Genomic DNA, 21882 nt, shown 5'->3' on the forward strand with positions numbered 1-21882 from the left:
CGAGACTGCGCGCCGCAAGGAGGGGGAGAGGTCCAGCTACAAAAAAAAAAAAAAAAAAAAAGAAGGGGAAAAATACACCGTGACAATGGCAACATCCAGGATCCGGTAAGAGGAAAAGACAGCGGCCGAGGAGGGACGCCGCGAACTGGGAGTTTGAGACGCGACGGCCCCTGTTTATGTCCTGAGAAACCACCGCACGGCGACAGTCGGACATGCTGCCGGTCGCCGTGTAGTTCCTGGAATACCAATTCTTCCGTGATTGAAGATGGAGCGGCGGGGGAGAGGAGAACCGCGCCGTCTCCATCATTGAGAGGCGCGTCCACCTGTTCTCAACGGAGGCCCGGGCTGCTGCTCCTGGTGGCGCGGAGGGTGTGTGGTGTGGTGTGGTGTGGGGTGGGGTGGGGGGTGGGAACCATGCAGGGGAAGTGTTTGCATTTCGGGGACTAGACGCACCTCTGCTAACCGTCCGAAGCCGCCGAGGAAGGAGCCCATTGCGGCGGAGGGAAAGACGCAGTTTGGGCGCAGACGCCGTGAAGGTAAGCACTGAGGAGGAGGAGAGAGAGAAAACAAAAACCCAAAACACGCTATTTGTGATCCTTGAGCGAGCTGTGCACACACGCGGACATGACAGCGCTGCTTTTATTAGGAATATTGTGATGTGATCGGACATTTTCTGCACAGGGAGAACACGCCGAGCATGCGGCGTAGTAGCAGCCCTGCCTCCGTGGGACAGCTGCATTCATTCGGCTGAGCCTCATCCATTCCACATTAACTGCGAAAAAAAAATTACAACAAAAATACCGACACCACGTGTGGGTGTTCGTATGAAGCAACGTAAAGCTTCAAAGCAATGTTTTGAGGACGAGACGTCATATTGGTTACGCAGCGCCCCCCCCCCCCAAAAAAAAATATATAGAGAGAGGAAAATAAATGCGAATACTCTATGCATGATTCATGAATGAAACCCCATCATCTTACAACTAGGCCCCTCTATTGTGACAATAAATGATTCATAAACGCTTTATGAGCACAAATGATTAAAATCGGCCCAAATTATGACGCGCTCACGCACGCACAGGTGCACAATGAGTGTGTGTGTTTGTGTGTGCATGCCTGCACTGTGGGGTTCACTGGATCACTGTGTCTGCTCCATTTTTTTTTTTAAAGGAAGCCTCATGATAGATGTTTACAGGAGGTCCCAGGCAGCCACACTGCAAACCTGCTAGAAAATAATGAGCTGCAGCCCATAACAGCTACAACAACAGCAACAACAGCAGCAGCCTCTGCACTGGCTTCTGTGCAGGTGTCACAATTAGTTCTTAAATAATTAGATTTGAAAACCAAAAAACAAATGAGTGAGAAATTGGGAATGCTGTGTACAATTTGTAGAGCAGGTAGCTCTGTGGGATAGGAATCTCAGGCCATCAGTATGTAGACCTGGATCGCATTCATAAGCTACTTCTCTGTGTGGTCCTTGGACGATACACTTCCATCTGTATTGTCCCACTCCATCCGGCTGTAAATGGGTACCAGCTTACATGGGGAAGTAACCTGCAATGGATTGGCGTCCCATCCAATGGAGGTCCAGTCTTACGGCAGTTTGTGGCGGCATTATGAAAAGTACATTAATCTATGGGTTTGTGATGGAGGCATGAAAATGGGGTGCTTTTGTGATGGGAGCACAAATTCATTTCGTGACAGGGGCACAAATGTGGGGTGATGGGGGGGTCTGGGGAGGTTATTTTTAGGGTTAGGGGAGGGTAGACTGTTACGCTGTGGTTATGGTTAGAGTTAGGAGAAGGAGAGGATTTTAAATGTCAAAAAAAAAAAAAAAACGTGCCACGACAGTCGGGCGCTTCTTGTGACGGGCACAAAAAAACCATGGGACTGGGCTGGGAAGTCGTACCCTCCTATCAGAATTCTCATTGTTTAGTAATGTCAAGAACCTACTACCCAATTTGTCTGAGGTGGCCACCTCTCATTTCTTTATGCGGGAAAAACCCTGCTGGAGCACATCTGGGTTCGAGGAAGAAAGAGAGCGAAACCTGCTAGTTTATCTACTGTGTCAGTAGTGTCGTGGTTACTGAGGTTACTGTTTTTCCACAGTTGCGATTAAATTCTAAGAATAGAAAACAACTGCTGCAGCCGGACACCTGTACAGTATTTGAAGCATTAACTCAGCCCCACTATGTCATGAACCAGCGTTTGGTAGCACCTCACTGACATGTACAGTGGAGTCGGGTACACCCAGCCATGATGTAATGTTATTAGGGCTGCACCTTTCAATTAATCTCTTATTTTGATTTCTGGAGTAATATAATAATGAATTTACCAAAATGTCATTTTAAAACTTGCCATTTATATCACAATATTTTATTAAATTGCCTTCTCTTTAAAAGAAAACAAAACAAAAAAATAGGGCAGTCTGTACCACTGGACATTAATCTACAGAAAAAAGCACAGTCTTTCCTGGTAATCTGTCTTTTATAGTATGGATTGCAGTTCAGTCTACATCTCTCACTGCACGCAGCCATATTGCGATACTTCAACCCTCATGATCTAAATCGATGTATTTATGTAATTGCCTCAGCCTTAAATGTTATTGTTGATCATAACAATCAAAGCTAGCAAAAGGAAAAAAATATATGATGAGATGATAGTGTCGTTTAAGTCTCGTTTGGTGTCGAAGCTGTGACTCCCAGCACAACTAAGAGCTTCATTACCATTGGGTGTCTCACCATCATCCCAGCAGCTCACCATCATCCCAACAACTACTGGTCATTTTTTTTTTTTTTTGCACAATACTAAAACTCATTTTTATTTTGGCTTCTCCTACAAGTAATATTATAGTCATTATTGACTAGATACTTAGAACAACTGCAAATTAACTAACACTAGAGGTGTGGGATATGGAAAATACAAGCCCTCAGTATTTTTTGTGATTATGACAGTAACGATAATTAGACAATATTTTTCAAAAATGTGTAATTAGTACTAGTAGGTATTGCTTACTATTAGGCTTGGGTATCGAGAACTGGTTCTTTTCGGGTATTGTTTGTTGGGAAAATGATCATTTCTCTACGTTGATTACAGACCCTGCAGCGGCTCTGTAATCAACTGCTTCTTCAGTGCGACTCCACTTTGAAACGTGAACCAATGAAGCAATGCTTCGATCCCCTGGCTTGTTGGTTCTTTCATTTGCTGCTCTTCAGAAGCGGAAAGTCCACTTCTTAATCCCTCTCAAAGCCATTAAATATGTTAATTGTGAGTCACTTTTGTGTGGATGAAAGTCACTAACTGGGACTCTTGTTGCAGTCAAGAAATGAGAATCGTCCTCCATTCCGTTGGCATAGCCCCAAACGCTGCGCTGCTCTCTGCCGAGACAGAGTCTGGTCGGAATTAATAACTTCAAAACGAATTGCCGTTTTAAATAAAATGACACCTCTTTCCAAATGCTGTAATACAGACAATAAACTACAATTGACTAAAAATTTTTCCCTCCCAGAATGAGTCGTCTTGCATTCTTTATGAATTACATCCTGACGTGCAGCACAGCACAGCTGCAAGAGCTCAACTCAGACATATGGAAAGACATTCATGCCAATCATGTCTGAAAGGAAATGCTTTTGACAAAACTACGGATTTTGTTTATTTCTATTTATGTCCAGAGATCAAGGAGCCACCATGTAGAGTTTATTTTGTCCAGAGTTTAAGGATCCAGTGACCAATTACATATTTATTTACTTTAAGACTCAATAAAATGTTGTTGACATAGAAAACCTGTAAAGCTTACTTTTAGTACACAGTACACAAATTCACAAGAGGTATCGATAAAGGAATCGATAAGGAATCGGATCGATAAGCGTAATCGATAATGATATTGATAAAATCTTATCAATACCCATCCCTACTTACTGATGACATTTATGGAGACTGGTTCAGAAAACGGTTCTTATTTATTTTCTTAAACATTAAAGTAAAAAGCAATAGAAAAAATATTAAGATAACAGCGCCTTAAATATTTCTTGAAACAGTGATGTGTTTACTGAACATTTTTTCAAAATGCCATAGAAAATGATTGTATCAGTTTCTGTGTGGACAAGGCCTTAGGCTTTTCTTGAGCAACTGAGTCTCAAAGCTTTAGTCTTCATATTACTGCTGTTGTTGGTTCACAGGAGGTGAAACAAGTTCCTTGTCGAATTGTTTTTTTAACAGCAACATTTTGCACATTGCTGTCAGCCACATGGGGTGTGGAGCCAGTACATTCTGAGTGCCGGTCCCAAGCCCGGATAAATGAGGAGGGTTGCGTCAGGAAGGGCATCCGGTGTAAAACAAGCCAACCAAACTATGCAGACTCAGAATCGAATTCCCATACCGGATCGGTCGCGGCCCGGGTTAACAACGTCCGCCACCGGTGCTATTGCCCAACAGGGTGCCGGTGGAAATTGGGCTACTGCTGGGTGAAGACGACGAAGAAGAGGAGGAAAACGTTGCCACGAACAGCGGGAGAAGAAGAAAACTAGAAGGGTGGAAATGAGAGTGGGGACTTTGAATGTTGGTAGTATGACTGGTAAAGGGAGAGAGCTGGCTGATATGACGTATTGTGTGTGCAAGAGACCAAGTGGAAGGGAAGTAAGAGCAGGAGCATCGGCGGTGGGTACAAGTTGTTGTACCATGCTGAGGACAGGAAGAGAAATGGTGTTGGGGTCATTTTAAAGGAAGAGTATGCTATAAGTGTGTTGGAGGTTAAGCGAGTGTCTGACAGGGTGATGAGTGTGGAGTTGGAAATTGAAGGGGTGATGATGAATATCAGCAGTGCGTATGCCCCACAGGTTGGTTGTGAGATGAAGGAGAAAGAAGGTTTCTGGAGTGTGTTAGATGAGGTGGTGGAAAGTGTGCCCAAGCATGAAAGAGTGGTGATAGAGCTTTAAATCAGAAGTGTCTGACTCCGTGGTATAACTCACAAACTCGTAGCTTAAAGCAGATAACCCGTAAGTTGGAGAGGAAATGGCGTCTCACTAATTTAGAAGATCTTCACTTAGCCTGGAAAAAGAGTTTGTTGCTCTATAAGAAAGCCCTTCGTGAAGCTAGGACATCTTTCTACTCATCACTAATTGAAGAAAATAAGAACAACCCCAGGTTTCTTTTCAGCACTGTAGCCAGGCTGACAAAGAGTCAGAGCTCTATTGAGCTGAGTATTCCATTAACTTTAACTAGTAATGACTTCATGACTTTCTTTGCTAACAAAATTTTGACTATTAGAGAAAAAATTACTCATAACCATCCCAAAGATGTATCGTTATCTTTGGCTGCTTTCAGTGATGCCGGTATTTGGTTAGACTCTTTCTCTCCGATTGTTCTGTCTGAGTTATTTTCATTAGTTACTTCATCCAAACCATCAACATGCTTATTAGACCCCATTCCTGCCAGGCTGCTCAAGGAAGTCCTACCATTATTTAATGCTTCAATCTTAAATATGATCAATCTATCTTTGTTAGTTGGTTATGTACCACAGGCCTTTAAGGTGGCAGTAATTAAACCATTACTTAAAAAGCCATCACTTGACCCAGCTATCTTAGCTAATTATAGGCCAATCTCCAACCTTCCTTTTCTCTCAAAGATTCTTGAGAGGGTAGTTGTAAAACAGCTAACTGATCACCTGCAGAGGAATGGTCTATTTGAAGAGTTTCAGTCAGGTTTTAGAATTCATCATAGTACAGAAACAGCATTAGTGAAGGTTACAAATGATCTTCTTATGGCTTCGGACAGTGGACTTATCTCTGTGCTTGTTCTGTTGGACCTCAGTGCTGCTTTTGATACTGTTGACCATAAAATTTTATTACAGAGATTAGAGCATGTCATAGGTATTAAAGGCATTGCGCTGCGGTGGTTTGAATCATATTTGTCTAATAGATTACAGTTTGTTCATGTAAATGGGGAATCTTCTTCACAGACTAAAGTTAATTATGGAGTTCCACAAGGTTCTGTGCTAGGACCAATTTTATTCACTTTATACATGCTTCCCTTGGGCAGTATTATTAGACGGTATTGCTTAAATTTTCATTGTTACGCAGATGATACCCAGCTTTATCTATCCATGAAGCCAGAGGATACGCACCAATTAACTAAACTGCAGGATTGTCTTACAGACATAAAGACATGGATGACCTCTAATTTCCTGCTTTTAAACTCAGATAAAACTGAAGTTATTGTACTTGGCCCCACAAATCTTAGAAGCATGGTGTCTAACCAGATCGTTACTCTGGATGGCATTTCCCTGATCTCTGGTAATACTGTGAGAAATCTTGGAGTTATTTTTGATCAGGATATGTCATTCAAAGCGCATATTAAACAAATATGTAGGACTGCCTTTTTGCATTTACGCAATATCTCTAAAATCAGAAAGGTCTTGTCTCAGAGTGATGCTGAAAAACTAATTCATGCATTTGTTTCCTCTAGGCTGGACTATTGTAATTCATTATTATCAGGTTGTCCTAAAAGTTCCCTAAAAAGCCTTCAGTTGGTTCAGAATGCTGCAGCTAGAGTACTGACGGGGACTAGCAGGAGAGAGCATATCTCACCCGTGTTGGCCTCCCTTCATTGGCTTCCTGTTAATGCTAGAATAGAATTTAAAATTCTTCTTCTTACTTATAAGGTTTTGAATAATCAGGTCCCATCTTATCTTAGGGACCTCATAGTACCATATTACCCCATTAGAGCGCTTCGCTCTCAGACTGCGGGCTTACTTGTAGTTCCTAGGGTTTGTAAGAGTAGAATGGGAGGCAGAGCCTTCAGCTTTCAGGCTCCTCTCCTGTGGAACCAGCTCCCAATTCAGATCAGGGAGACAGATACCCTCTCTACTTTTAAGATTAGGCTTAAAACTTTCCTTTTCGCTAAGGCTTATAGTTAGGGCTGGATCGGGTGACCCTGGACCATCCCTTGGTTATGTTGCTTTAGACGTAGACTGTGTTTCATAATTATTGTATGGCCTTGCCTTGCAATGTGGAGCGCCTTGGGGCAACTGTTTGTTGTGATTTGGCGCTATACAAGAAAAAAGTTGATTGATTGATTGATTGATAGGAGCAGACTTCAATGGGCATGTTGGTGAAGGGAACAGAGGTGATGAGGAAGTAATGGGTAGATATGGTATCAAGGATAGGAATGGGGAAGGACAGATGGTAGTTGATTTTGCAAAAAGGATGGAAATGGCTGTGGTGAATACCTACTTTAAGAAAAGGGAGGAGCACAGGGTAACATATAAGAGTGGAGGAAGGTGCACACAGGTGGACTACATTCTTTATAGGAGATGCAAGCTAAAAGAAATCACAGACTGTAAGGTGGTAGCAGGAGAGAGTGTCACTAGACAGCACAGGATGGTTGTTTGTAGGATGACTTTAGAGGTAAAGAAGAAGAAGAGAGTGAGAGCTCAACAAAGGATCAGATGGTGGAAGCTGAAGGAGGAAGACTGTTGTGTGAAATTTAGCGAGCAGGTGAGAGAAGCACTGGTTGGAGGGGAAGCAATTTTGGACAACTGGAAAAGTACTGCAGATGTGGTGAGGGAGACAGCTAGGACAGTACTGGGTATGACATCTGGACAGTGGAAGGAAGACAAGGAGACTTGGTGGTGGAATGAAGAGGTCCAGGAAAGCATAAGGAGAAAGAGGTTGGCGAAAAAGTTTTGGGATAGTCGGAGAGATGAAGAAAGTAGACAGGAGTACAAGGAGATGCGGCGTAAGGCGAAAAGAGAAGTGGCAAAAGCAAAGGAAAAGGCATATTGCGAGCTGTACAAGAAGTTGAATAGTAAGGAAGGAGAAAAGGACTTGTACCAATTGGCCAGACAAAGGGACAGAGCTGGAAAGGATGTGCAGCAGGTTAGGGTGGTAAAAGATGCACATGGTAATGTGCTGACAAGTGAGGAGTGTGTGCTGAGAAGGTGGAGGGAATATTTTGCAGAGTTGATGAATAAAGAAAATGAGCGAGAGAAAAGGCTGGATGATGTGGTGAGAGTAAATCAGGAAGTACAAGAGATTAGCAAGGAAGAAGTGAGGGCTGCTATGAAGAGGATGAAGAGTGGAAAGGCAGTTGGTCCAGATGACATTCCAGTGGAGGCATGGAAATGTCTAGGAGAGATGGCAGTAGAGTTTCTAACCAGATTGTTTAATAAAATATTAGAAAGTGATTGCATGCCTGAGGAGTGGAGACGAAGTGTGCTGGTTCCTATTTTCAAGAACAAGGGTGATGTGCAGAGCTGCAGTAACTACAGAGGCATAAAGCTGATCAGCCACAGCATGAAGTTATGGGAAAGAGTAGTAGAAGCTAGGCTTAGAAAACAGGTGAAGATCTGTGAGCAGCAATATGGTTTCATGCCGAGAAAGAGCACTACAGATGCAATGTTTGCTCTGAGAATACTGTTGGAAAAGTACAGAGAAGGACAGAAAGAGTTACATTGTGTGTTTGTGGACTTAGAAAAAGCTTATGATAGGGTGCCAAGAGAAGAGTTGTGGTATTGTATGAGGAAGTCTGGAGTGGCAGAGAAGTATGTTAGGGTAGTGCAGGACATTTACAAGAATAGTGTGACAGCGGTGAGATGCGCAGTCGGAATGACAGACTCATTCAAGGTGGAGGTGGGATTACACCAAGGATCAGCTCTGAGTCCTTTCTTGTTTGCAGTGGTGATGGACAGGTTGATGGATGAGATCAGACAGGAGTCCCCATGGACTATGATGTTTGCAGATGACATTGTGATCTGTAGTGAGAGTAGAGAGAAAGTTGAGTCTAGTCTGGAGAAGTGGAGATATGCTTTGGAGAGAAGGGGAATGAAAGTCAGTAGAAGCAAGACTGAGTACATGTGTGTGAATGAGAGGGAGCCCAGTGGAATAGTGCACTTACAAGGAGTAGAAGTGGTGAAAGTAGATGAGTTTAAATATTTGGGGTCAACTGTTCAAAGTAATGGAGAGTGTGGTAGAGAGGTGAAGAAGAGAGTGCATGCAGGGTGGAGTGGATGGAGAAAGGTGGCAGGAGTGATTTATGACCGAAGAATATCAGCAAGGGTGAAGGGGAAAGTTTACAAAACAGTAGTGAGACCAGCTATGTTGTATGGTTTAGAGACAGTGGCACTAACAAAAAGACAGGAGGCAGAGCTGGAGGTGGCAGAGCTGAAGATGTTGAGATTCTCTTTGGGAGTGACAAGAATGGACAAGATTAGGAATGAACATATCAGAGGGACAGCTCAGGTGGGACGGTTTGGAGACAAAGTCAGAGAGGCGAGATTGAGATGGTTTGGACATGTGCAGAGGAGGGACCCAGTGTATATAGGGAGAAGGATGCTGAGGATGGATCCACCAGGCAGGAGGAGAAGAGGGAGATCAAAGAGGAGGTTCATGGATGTGCTGAGAGAGGACATGCAGGTGGTTGGTGTGACAGAGGAAGATACAGAGGACAGGGTGAGATGGAAACGATTGATCTGCTGTGGCGACCCCTAACGGGAACAGCCGAAAGACAAAGAAGAAGAAGAAGAAGCTGTCTCTTGAGGGACATTTGTCTAGTCATATTTAAACCATTCTGCACCAGTGAGGGTGATCCGCGGCTTGCAACTAAATCTTTCGAGGTAAATTGTGAGACTGGAGGTGTCAGCATGTTTTCTCCTTTTCCATCTTTTTTATTCCTCAGTCATGCTCAGAGCTAAGAGCTAACCTGTGTTGCAGCTGCTAACGAGAGATCGTGTGACTGTGAATCTCTGCTCTGCCCTGTTGCCGAATACAGCTGATGATTACCAGTCCAAAGGCTGTTCAAAAACTGCCTCCAGTCTGCAAAACAAAATGCAAAATCTCTAAATCTGGCAACATTGCTCTGCTGCAACCAGAGGCTTAAATAACATTAAGCCTGGTTCACACGACAGGATTTTAAAATTATCTTTAGGTTTCCAAAACCTGAGAGACCACACACGTGAAGATAAAAAATCATGGATCTAACCGGTTTGGTCGTACAGTGTGTGGTGTTCAGCCACACGGTAATAACAACACCACCACACACGAACAGATTTAACACACGAACAATTACAGTTCAGACAGGAAATCTCGCCAAAATCTCTCGAGATTAAACGTGACTTCAGAGTAAACAAATGGAGGTACTCTGTGGACTATTTAAAACAGAGGGAAAAACGATAACAAAAGGAAAAGGAAAGGCGTTCTTTAAAGAAGTGGAGACAGCGCGACCACCGGACTTTCTGATAAGTCAGAACAGCTGTTTTGATTTTATTTTCCGCTCCGTACGTCCGTCATCTCGCTTTCTGATTGGCTGCACGTCACATTCAGCAGGCTGTGAGCTCGTTTGTGGTCGGAGGACACCACACACACTGCGATATCGGGCCAAAAAAAACCCAACATGTTGAATATCCCAGATTTGCGATCGGAGCGCTCCTGACGCCCTTCCGAGCAGATCAGAGTGCTCTTAACCCACCACACACGACAGGAATATCTGATAAGATTGTCTTTGGCGTCATCACAATTGTCGGGGCGTCCTTACGATTGTCGGAAGGGGAAGATCGGGTCTGATATCGGCCTAATTATCCTGCCGTGTGAACCCGGCTTTAGATTGGACGTTGTTAAAACAACAATCACATTGTTATTCCTGACCATATATATTACACACTCCTAAAACTTACTTTAGTTATCTGCTGTACATTTTTCTTTAGCTGTTGTGTCTGGATCATACATTTTTACTGTATCATACACAACAAAATTTCAAATTTATGATTTCAGTATGAGAAAAGAACCACCGTTTAGCACTATTGGTTCAGCCACGAAACATATCCAACCCTACTGCCCTTTGACCCAGATGTTAACAAATGAGGCAAACGTGCATGCCCATGTATGCTGTGAAGATTTCTGTTTTGCAAGGGCACATATTTTTGTTCATGGTTCCTGATGCTTAATGCCACTGCCCCTTGACACGTTACCATTTTCATTTATGTCCACTATCTTCTTTGAATTTTGTCAGGTAGTTCTTATTTGATTGCCAGGTTCCAGCTGCCTCATGGATAGTGGGGAGTCTGTTAACACACTATGGAGGTAGTAGATTATCCAGGTACTGTATGACTACAACTAAATGCCTGTTGAGTATTTGGATATCCTACAGATTGTGATGTACTACTTTCGTGCCGACTATGTAATAAGCTGGTATGAACATTCAGATGTAGCTTTAGACTTTCATCCACTACAGGCTATGGGATCGGGATAAGCACAAGCATGAATGAAAGGACACTGCAGAATGAGTCTCGTGTTGACTTTGGTGACACCAAAGTCTTCAGTGAAATTTATTCAGAGGACCATAATTCTGTACAGTGTCTAAAAACAAAACAACCCCCCCCCCCCCCCCCCCCAAAAAAAAAGCAGAGATGTGAAAGGTGTACTGTGAATTATTTCCAGAGGACTTTCACTGGGTTGTACTATGGAAGCACTTCAAAACAGCTTCAACAATTAAGACTTGTAATAGCTCTGATATTAGGATTCATGTAACAGGCTCCTGGAGTTGCTAGTATACCCCGTAACTTAAAGTTTTGGTCCTCTTAGAAATGTTGGCATGTGAACACAGTTTGAACCAAGGGAGAAGTGCAAGATGGTCTGTTTTACATTATTTGTGATTGGTTGTATCTTACCTTGTGTTTAAACAAACTTTCACACTATGAACTGGCGTGAAGGCATTTACAAATTTTGAACTAAACATAAAATCTTAACTGTTTCCTTGTTCTATTCGGTGCACTGTTCACCACTATGCCTCAGCACAGTCACTGACTTGGTTTGATTTAGATTTGTGTATTTGTCCTATTCCATGTGTGTGTGTGTGTGTGTGTGCGTGCATAGTAATATCTCCAGTGTAAAACTAACAATAACAGTGTTAGTTTTACACTGTCAGTGCCATTTCTTTGGATGTTTAAGATTCTCAACTTGAGTATTTGCACTTTTTAAATTTATTTTACAGAAACACATTTGAAACCTTCTTATGCCAATGTTGTACCACTTTGAAAATGTTTATGATTTCAACTGCTTGAAAGGAGACATCTTATTGCTATCTGCCTTTAAATGACTTTAAACCAATGGTGAATGGTTTTAAAATTTCATTTTAGTTTAATTATAGATCATCTGGTTTCACCTTCTCAAGCAATTTAAAGTAAATGATTGGTTGGTTTAAATTCTTAAATTTAATTGGTTTAAATCTTGTTTGCCAGCTGTCTGGAGTTTTATAAATACAACTAAGGCCCCATTAAAAAACAAAAAACATTAGTTTATCATCCTTGACATCAGAAAAAAGTCATGAGGGAGGGCAGATTTTTTTAATTTTTTTATTTAGAGAAGGATTTTCTTCAGAAGAAGATGTGAAATTTCAGCTAAAGTTTGCCAGAAGGCACACTGAATAGAATGTGTCAGCACAGAGCTATAACTCTCTGAGGAAAAACTCACTTTGCAGCCGTTGTACTTGGCGTTCAAGCTACCTCCATTGTCCAAAATACCACATGCATACTGGCTGTAAATATCGGTCATGGTCGCCTTGGGGGTAACGCTCACCCCATACCATGGTTTCAGCTTCTTGGCTTTATCGGCAATTGTCCTCGTATGTGTGGTTGTCAATGACAACAAGTAAGTTCTGGCCCGGCTCAGTAAACTTCGGCTAAAGCATACTCGCCAGTTCTTGCGCCAGCTGTACCAACTGTATTATTGGGAATATCTGAGATAGGGCTGTGCAATTAACCGAATTTCGATCGCGATATCGATATTTGTATCAAACGATCTCCAAACTCGTATAATCGAGTGAAATGATTTAAGGGCCTTTCATCAGGCCAATCCGTCAACATGTCCCAAGACGCATGACGTCAGACGCGTCGCTTCGGAAGCGGCAAGGGGGCAGAGATTGCTACGTCACACTCTGGCTGTTTCCACAACCTGAAAAAAGTTCAGCGATCGCCTTCTTGAATTTGCGTCGCTTGAACCACAAAAAAGCTTTAAAAAGCAGCAGTAGAACGATTCTCCCATCACCCTGCTGGGAGAAGCTTTTTTTCAGCTACTTTTCGGAGTGACGCCGACCGAGGGAGGACTGACGACTTGGTGGGACATCGAGCCAATCCGCACGGAGAAGCCGGCCTTCAGGCATCATTCCTGGGCAGAGCGAGGCAGGCAGCCGGGGTGATGGAACAAACCCACTCAGTCCGAAATCTCCCACTTTTTGGATATATGCAAAGTCCCAGTTTGCCCAACGGAGTTTAGTTCTGCAGTTTAGTTTTATTTTTACCAAATAAAGCTACAGCTTTTTTCAGACACCACAAAAGCTTAACTTTAAATAACTTATTTTTTTGGACGTTTTTTTTCCATCGTTTTTCCCCGTTTTTTTTCCTTTTTTTATATAAACTGTTTAGTGTTTCTTTATATTTAAAGAAATATTTTTATTTGTCCTAATCAGGAACATTTGCTGTGCAGACAACCAAACTTCTATTGATGAGCTGAACACCACAAAGTCCAGTCGAAAGAAAACATCTCTGCTCTTCAAAATAGGACAAAAGTGTCTTCAGTAACACCACTAGCGTTCAAAGCTGCAGAAGAGACCTTCATCTGGTCCCGAGAATTCAGCATAACATCACCTGCTTCTAAATAAAAGGCTCTTTCAACAGCAACTATTTTATTATTTTTAAAAAAGCTGTTTCATTTTATATTTTAACAATAAATGAACGGATAAATTTCTCCAAAAGGAGATAAGGAGACGTGGTCAAGGGAATGATGACAAAAACACAAACTAATGAACATAAATTGAAACAAAAACAATGCAGCCGCACTATGTCCTAGTAGCACAAGTCAGGGAGATGCCCAAAGACACTGACCAACTGGTCAGTGACAACAGGGAAGGGAGAGGAAAACAGAAAAATAATATATAATAAGATATTTTTAATTATTTTATTCATTTTATGTTTTATACAGGTAAGGTACAGTACATTTTCAATTTGGAGGTTATGCGCACATTGTCTATAACATTTTTTTTTTTAGAGTGAGAGAAATGCTGAATAAATGCATTGTGTAACTTAAAAAAAAATCGTTTGAATAATCGTGATTTCAGTATTTACCTAAATAAACGTGATACTGATTTTTTCCATAATCGAGCAGCCCTAATCTGAGATAATATGGTTTGCTGTGCAGTTAATTGTACTAGCAGGCCATCAAAGAAGTTGGCACACCAGTATTTACACTGAGTGAAATTTTAGTCTTATTTATACGTTAGTACCTTTAGCACATATCAGTAGGTATTGATAGCTTGTTGGGTGGCATAGTGACTTAATGGTTATCACTGCTGCCTCACAGCAAGAAGGTTGTGAGATTGCTTCCCACCTGAAGCTTTCTGTAGTTTGCATGTTGTTCATGTGGGTTCTCTCCAGGTGTTTGGCTTCCTCCCACTTCCAGAGGCATGCAGGTTAGGTGAACTGGACACTTCCAGTTGTCTGTAGGTGTATGTGTGAATGTGTTTGTTTACATGTGGCCCTGTGACAGATTGGCGTCCTTTCCAGTGAGGCAGGGTACACCCTGCCTCACGCTCTGTGACCACTGGAATAGGCTCTATCCCCTTCCCCCTGTGACCCTTTATGACCCTTCTCACTATGAACTACGCAAATAACCATTTTTAATTCACCTAGATGACAGGTCCAGTGAGCTTGTCATGAGTCACCCATCCATCTGCATCGTTGTTGGCGGTGGCGTGTGCAAACATCTCAATGATTTTTGCCAGACTCAAGCAGGCCTAGTTTGCACTGGTTGTCTAAAACCATTATTGGATGAAAAAAGTAATTTGAAGATAGCTTCTTTTTTTTTTAAACATAATTGTCATGCTCATTTTTAACAAAATAATTTCAGTTATTCAATCCATTAATTGATTAGATTAATAAAAATAAGTCAATAAAAAGGATTCAACCATGAGGAAAGTAAATGTTGTAGTCATCAAGAAATGTAATGTTGAATTCATTGGTGCCACAAAGCAGTTATGGTGGAGCATTACTAAATCATTCACTGAGACTCAGGTAATTCTAGGTCCACCTTTTATTGTCTTAAGAAAAAACTTTTTAAAATTTTGGCCGGACGGCTGTCCAACATAAAGGGCATATTTTTATTTTTATGCATGGAATGATTCTGATATCTGAAAAGTAGATTATCCATCCATTTTCTATACCCGCTTACTCTAATTAAGGGTCATTTGGGGGTGGGAGAGGGGGTGGATGGGTGTGTGGAGTGTATCCCAGCGGTCATAGAGCGTGAGGCAGGATACTCCCTGGACAGGATGCCAGTGTTGTGAAAGTGTAGGAACACGGACCCACAACAGGGGCGCAAATGAACGGACAATGGAGGAAGTCAAATAACAACACTTTACTGTTGTGAAGAAGCACAACCAACACGGCGAATAACAATTGTAGTCAAGTAGTCAATTCACAATAAATGTGTCACGTGGGCAGGCTCGAAGATAAGAGACGTCCGTCCAAAGCAGAACCGGAACCACACGATTTCCTCTGCCACCGAACCCCGGGAATACTGGAGCCGCCAAGTCCCGAACACCCAGGTGGCCACTGCTTCCGCTTGTCGGATCTGGTACTGCTGTCGAGGAACAAAAACAGTTAGATGTGGGTGCGTGTGCACCCAGCAACACGTATGGTGGGAAAACCACCTCCACCTCTCGTCGAAAAAAGAAACAGAATATCTGTTGTCCAACACACACAAGCAATAGATATTCCTGTTAATAAGTCAACACAGTCAGCTGAGATTGTTACCTCCTTGGTAGAGCGATATCTCGGCAAAGAAGTGGAGATGACGTCTTGCAGATATACCGCTGCGGATCAGATGATTGGTAACAGCTGTCGTAGGTGACAGCTGTCACCCCGGCTGCTCCTGTGAGATGGCAGCGCCCTCTGGTGCCTGGAGCCCGCACTCCAGGCAGGGTGCCCTCTGGTGGTGGTGGGCCAGCAGTACCTCCTCTTCAGCGGCCCACACAACAGGACCCCCCCCTCAACGGGCGCCAGGCTTGTCCGGGTGGCGGCGGTAGAAATCGGCCAGGAGGGCCGGGTCCAGGATGAAGCTCCTCTTCACCCAGGAGCGTTCTTCGGGGCCGTACCCCTCCCAGTCCACCAAATACTGGAAGCCCCGGCCCATCCTTCGGACATCCAAGAGCCGGCGCACAGTCCAAGCCGGCTCGCCATCGATGATCCGGGCAGGAGGTGGTGCCGGACCCGGAGTACAGAGGGGTGAGGTGTGATGTGGTTTAATTCGGGACACATGGAAAACGGGATGGATCCGCAGTGAGGCTTCAGCTTCCGGCCTCACTGCGGCTGGACTGATGACCTTGAGGATTTTAAATGGACCAATATACCGATCCTGCAGTTTAGGGGAGACCACTTGGAGGGGAATGTCCTTTGTCGACAACCACACTTCCTGCCCTGGCCGATACGTAGGGGCCGGGGTCCGCCGACGGTCTGCATGGGCTTTCGTCCTCATCCGGGCCCTCAGCAAAGCAGAACGGGCGGCACGCCACACCCGACGGCACTTCCGCAGGTGGGCCTGGACCGAGGGCACACCGACCTCTCCCTCAACCACCGGAAACAAAGGAGGCTGGTACCCCAGACACACCTCAAAAGGGGAGAGGCCGGTGGCTGACGACACCTGGCTGTTATGGGCATACTCGATCCAGGCCAAATGGGTACTCCAGGCCGCCGGGTGCGCGGCCGTCACGCAACGCAGGGCCTGTTCCACCTCCTGATTGGCCCGTTCTGCTTGCCCGTTGGTCTGGGGATGATACCCGGATGAGAGACTCACCGTGGCCCCCAGTTCCCGGCAGAAGCTCCTCCAGACTTGCGAGGAGAACTGGGGACCGCGATCGGAGACGATGTCTGTTGGAATCCCATGCAGCTGGACGACGTGGTGGACCAGGAGGTCCGCTGTCTCCTGGGCAGTCGGGAGCTTCGGGAGGGCCACGAAGTGGGCCGCCTTGGAGAATCGGTCCACTATCGTGAGGATGGTGGTGTTGCCCTGGGACAGTGGGAGGCCCGTGACAAAATCCAGGCCGATGTGGGACCAGGGGCGATGAGGCACGGGTAGCGGCTGGAGCAGTCCCGAAGCCCTGCGATGATCAGACTTGCCCCTGGCGCAGGTGGTGCAGGCCTGGATATAATCCCGGACGTCGGCCTCTAGGGACGCCCACCAGAAGCGCTGCCGGACAACTGCCACGGTTCTTCGCACCCCTGGATGACAGGAGAGCTTGGAGCCGTGACAGAAGTCCAGGACTGCAGCCCTAGCCTCTGGTGGGACGTAGAGTCTGTTCTTCGGCCCAGTTCCGGGGTCCGGGCTTCGTGCCAGGGCCTCCCGGACGGTTCTCTCTACGTCCCAGGTGAGGGTGGCCGCGATAGTGGACTCCGGGATGATGGGTTCCGGTGGATCGGACAACTCCGCTTTGACTTCATCTTCATGTACCCGGGACAAGGCATCCGATCTCTGGTTTTTGGTCCCGGGACGGTAGGTGATCCGGAAGTCAAAACGGCCGAAGAACAGTGACCAGCAGGCTTGCCTGGGGTTCAGCCGCTTGGCGGTCCTGATATACTCCAGGTTCCGGTGGTCAGTGAAAACCGTGAATGGCACGGACGTTCCCTCCAACAGATGTCTCCACTCTTCAAGAGCCTCTTTCACCGCAAGGAGTTCTCGATTGCCGACGTCATAGTTCCGTTCGGCCGGGGTCAACCTGCGGGAAAAATAGGCACACGGGTGAAGGACCTTATCGGTCTTTCCGCTCTGGGAAAGCACAGCTCCTATCCCTGAGTCCGATGCGTCCACTTCAACCACTAACTGGCGACTAGGATCGGGCTGCACCAGAACGGGTGCAGACGAGAAGCGCCGTTTCAACTCCTTGAACGTGGCATCGCACCGATCCGACCAGGTGAAGGGGACTGTTGGTGAGGTCAGGGCTGTCAGGGGGCTAACTGCCTGACTGTAGCCCTTAATGAACCTCCTGTAGAAATTAGCAAAGCCGAGGAACTGTTGCAGCTTCCTACGGCTGGTGGGTTGGGGCCAGTCTCTCACCGCCGCGACCTTGGCCGGATCAGGAGCGACGGAGTTAGGGGAGATGATAAACCCCAGGAAGGACAAAGAAGTGCGGTGGAACTCGCACTTCTCGCCCTTCACAAACAGCCGGTTCTCCAACAACCGCTGCAGGACCTGACGTACATGCCGGACATGAGTCTCAGGATCCGGAGAAAAGATGAGTATATCGTCCAGATATATGAAGACGAATTGGTGCAGGAAATCCCGCAAGACATCATTAACCAATGCTTGGAACGTCGCGGGGGCGTTTGTAAGACCGAACTGCATGACCAGGTACTCAAAGTGACCTAAGGGGGTGTTAAATGCCGTCTTCCACTCGTCTCCCTTCCGGATCCGAACCAGGTGATACGCATTTCTAAGATCCAGCTTAGTGAATATTTGGGCTCTATGCAGGGGCGTGAACACTGAATCCAACAAGGGCAATGGGTATCGGTTACGAACTGTGGTTTCGTTCAGCCCCCTGTAATCAATGCATGGACGTAGTCCGCCATCCTTTTTCCCCACAAAAAAGAAACCTGCACCCATCGGGGAGGTGGAATTCCGGATCAACCCAGCAGCTAGAGTCCCGGATGTAGGTCTCCATTGATTTGCGCTCAGGTCGTGAGAGGTTGTACAGCCTGCTGGACGGGAACTCAACGCCTGGAACCAAATCAATGGCACAATCGTACGGGCGGTGTGGGGGAAGGGTGAGCGCCAGATCCTTGCTGAACACGTCCACAAGGTCATGGTACTCCACCGGCACTGTCCCGAGATTGGGCGGGACTCTTACCTCCTCCTTAGCCTGGGAACCGGGAGGAACCGAGAAACCTAAACATACCCGATGGCAGGTCTCGCTCCATTGAACCACTACCCCGGACGGCCAATCGATCCGGGGATTGTGTTTTAACATCCAGGGGAACCCGAGAATCACGCGGGAGGTGGCAGGAGTCACAAAAAACTCGATCCCCTCTCGGTGGTTCCCTGACACCACCAGAGTTACTGGAGGTGTCTTATGTGTGATTAAAGGGAGTAGGGAGCCATCTAGTGCCCGTACTTGCACAGGTGAAGTAAGTGCCACCAGAGGGAGCCCTGCCTCCCTGGCCCATTTGCTATCTAGCAAATTCCCTTCAGAGCCCGTGTCCACCAGTGCTGGGGCCTGAAGGGTGAAATCCTCATAAAGGATTGTAACCGGGAGTCGTGTGGCAATATGGGTGTGTCCCACGTGAATGTCTTGGCCCACCCCTAGCCCAGTTTCTAGGGGCGGGCGTTGGTGTTTAACCGCTCGGGGCAGTCCCTCACTTGATGCTCTATCGAGCCACAAACAAAGCACGCTCCGCGGACCAGCCTCCTCTGTCTATCCGATGGTCTAAATGTGGCCCTGCTCGTGTCCATAGCTTCATCAGCAGGGGGAGCTGTAACCACACGGAGCGTAGAGGCCGTGGAGCGTGGGGAGGGCGGAGCTCGGTTGGAACCGGAAGGGAGAGGGACGGTGCGTGCCCGGCCATGCCCTTCGTCTCGTTCCCGATGGCGTTCTTCTAACCGATTGTCTAATCGTATAACCAGATCAATAAGCCCGTCTAAATCCCGCGGTTCGTCCTTAGCCACCAGGTGCTCCTTCAGGACCAACGACAGTCCGTTTACGAAGGCGGCACGGAGGGCAGTGCTATTCCAGCCGGACCTCGCCGCCGCGATGCGGAAGTCGACTGCATAAGCAGCTGCGCTCCGGCGCCCCTGTCTCATTGACAGCAGCACGGCTGAAGCGGTCTCTCCTCTATTTGGGTGATCGAACACTGTTCTGAACTCCCTCACAAACCCATCATATGTCTGAAGGAGCCATGAATTTTGCTCCCAGAGCGCTGTAGCCCAAGCGCGTGCCTCACCGCGAAGCAGAGTTATAACATAAGCTATCTTGCTAGCATCAGTCGCGTACATGACGGGACGTTGTGCGAAGACGAGCGAACACTGCATAAGGAAGTCCGCGCACGTCTCCACACAACCCCCGTACGGCTCTGGAGGGCTTATGTATGCTTCAGGGGAAGGTGGGAGGGGTTGTTGAACGACCTGTGGAATGTCAACGTTGCGCACAGGATCGACAGGAGGGAGAGCCGCAGCAGCGCCCTGAGGGCGCGCTTCCACCTGAGCGGCGAGAGCCTCCACCCTGCGGTTAAGGAGGACGTTCTGCTCGGTCATTAGATCCAACCGAGCCGTAAAGACGGTGAGGATTCGCTGCAACTCACCGATCATTCCTCCTGCAGACGCCTGTGCGCCCTGTTCTTCCATTGGCCGTTCAACAGCCGGTTGATGCCCCTCGGGGTCCATGACGTTGGCCGAGATATCCTGTTGTGAAAGTGTAGGAACACGGACCCACAAGAGGGGCGCAAATGAACGGACAATGGAGGAAGTCAAATAACAACACTTTACTGTTGTGAAGAAGCACAACCAACACGGCGAATAACAATTGTAGTCAAGTAGTCAATTCACAATAAATGTGTCACGTGGGCAGGTTCGAAGATAAGAGACGTCCGTGCAAAGCAGAACCGGAACCACACGATTTCCTCTGCCACCGAACCCCGGGAATACTGGAGCCGCCAAGTCCCGAACACCCAGGTGGCCACTGCCTCCGCTTGTCGGATCTGGTACTGCTGGCGAGGAACAAAAACAGTTAGATGTGGGTGCGTGTGCACCCAGCAACACGTATGGTGGGAAAACCACCTCCACCTCTCGTCGAAAAAAGAAACAGAATATCTGTTGTCCAACACACACAAGCAATAGATATTCCTGTTAGTAAGTCAACACAGTCAGCTGAGATTGTTACCTCCTTGGTAGAGCGATATCTCGGCAAAGAAGTGGAGATGACGTCTTGCAGATATACCGCTGCGGATCAGATGATTGGTAACAGCTGTCGTAGGTGACAGCTGTCACCCCGGCTGCTCCTGTGAGATGGCAGCGCCCTCTGGTGCCTGGAGCCCGCACTCCAGGCAGGGTGCCCTCTGGTGGTGGTGGGCCAGCAGTACCTCCTCTTCAGCGGCCCACACAACAGCCAGTCTGTCGCAGGACCACATATAGACAAACAATTACATTCACACGTACACCTACAGACAATTTAAAGTTTCCAGTTAACCTAACCAGCATGTCTTTGGATGTTGGAAGAAGCTGGAGCACCCATAGAGAACTTACACAAACACGGGGAGAACATTTAAACTCCACACAGAAAGGCCACAGGTGGGAATTGATCCCATGACCTTCTTCCCCATTAGTAGATTATTATTATTATTATTAATATGAGTTTAATCTTCATTCAGTCAGAGATCTTAGTATCAAAATATGAAGACAGAACTTTATTTTGAAAGCGATGTTACACAATGTGTTAAAGGGTCCTGTGCCCAAACTATAACCTTATTTTTTTTTCATTTATCTGAGTTACCTTAATAATTATCAAGTTTGATCTCTGTTATAATTCCTTTACAAAAGAAAGGTGTCCAAAATTGACTTAAAAGAGCTGAGATAACAGCCATGTCTGAAACACTTTATTTCAAAAGTGACATTCTGAAAACAGTGTTGGTACTGTACAAACAAGACCTTTCAAAAATTAACATTAACAACAAAGTTGTCTCAAGGCGCTTCACATGGGTAAAGTCTAACTTTACCAACCCCTCTGACCAAGCAGGTGACAGTGGTAAGGAAAAACCCCTGGCATTTTTGAAGGAGAAACCTCAAGTAGACCAGACTCAGAGGGTTGACAGACTGCTTAGGCCATTCTAACAGTAACAAAGAGCATGAAATAAAGTGCAAA

The 21882-nt window shown here is 45.9% G+C and overlaps 1 protein-coding gene across 1 annotated transcript in view; it reads left to right on the top strand.

The window, feature by feature from the left end:
• Window positions 1-396: 396 nt before the first annotated feature.
• nexmifb (neurite extension and migration factor b) overlaps window positions 397-21882 on the top strand; it is a 319292-nt gene continuing 297806 nt past the window's right edge. The window contains exon 1 of the mRNA XM_034181284.1: window positions 397-536. The gene's annotated coding sequence lies outside the window, so the exon portion shown is untranslated. The remainder of the gene's footprint in view (window positions 537-21882) is intronic.

This window comes from Thalassophryne amazonica, chromosome 11, assembly GCF_902500255.1.
Source record: "Thalassophryne amazonica chromosome 11, fThaAma1.1, whole genome shotgun sequence".
Taxonomy (NCBI): domain Eukaryota; kingdom Metazoa; phylum Chordata; class Actinopteri; order Batrachoidiformes; family Batrachoididae; genus Thalassophryne; species Thalassophryne amazonica.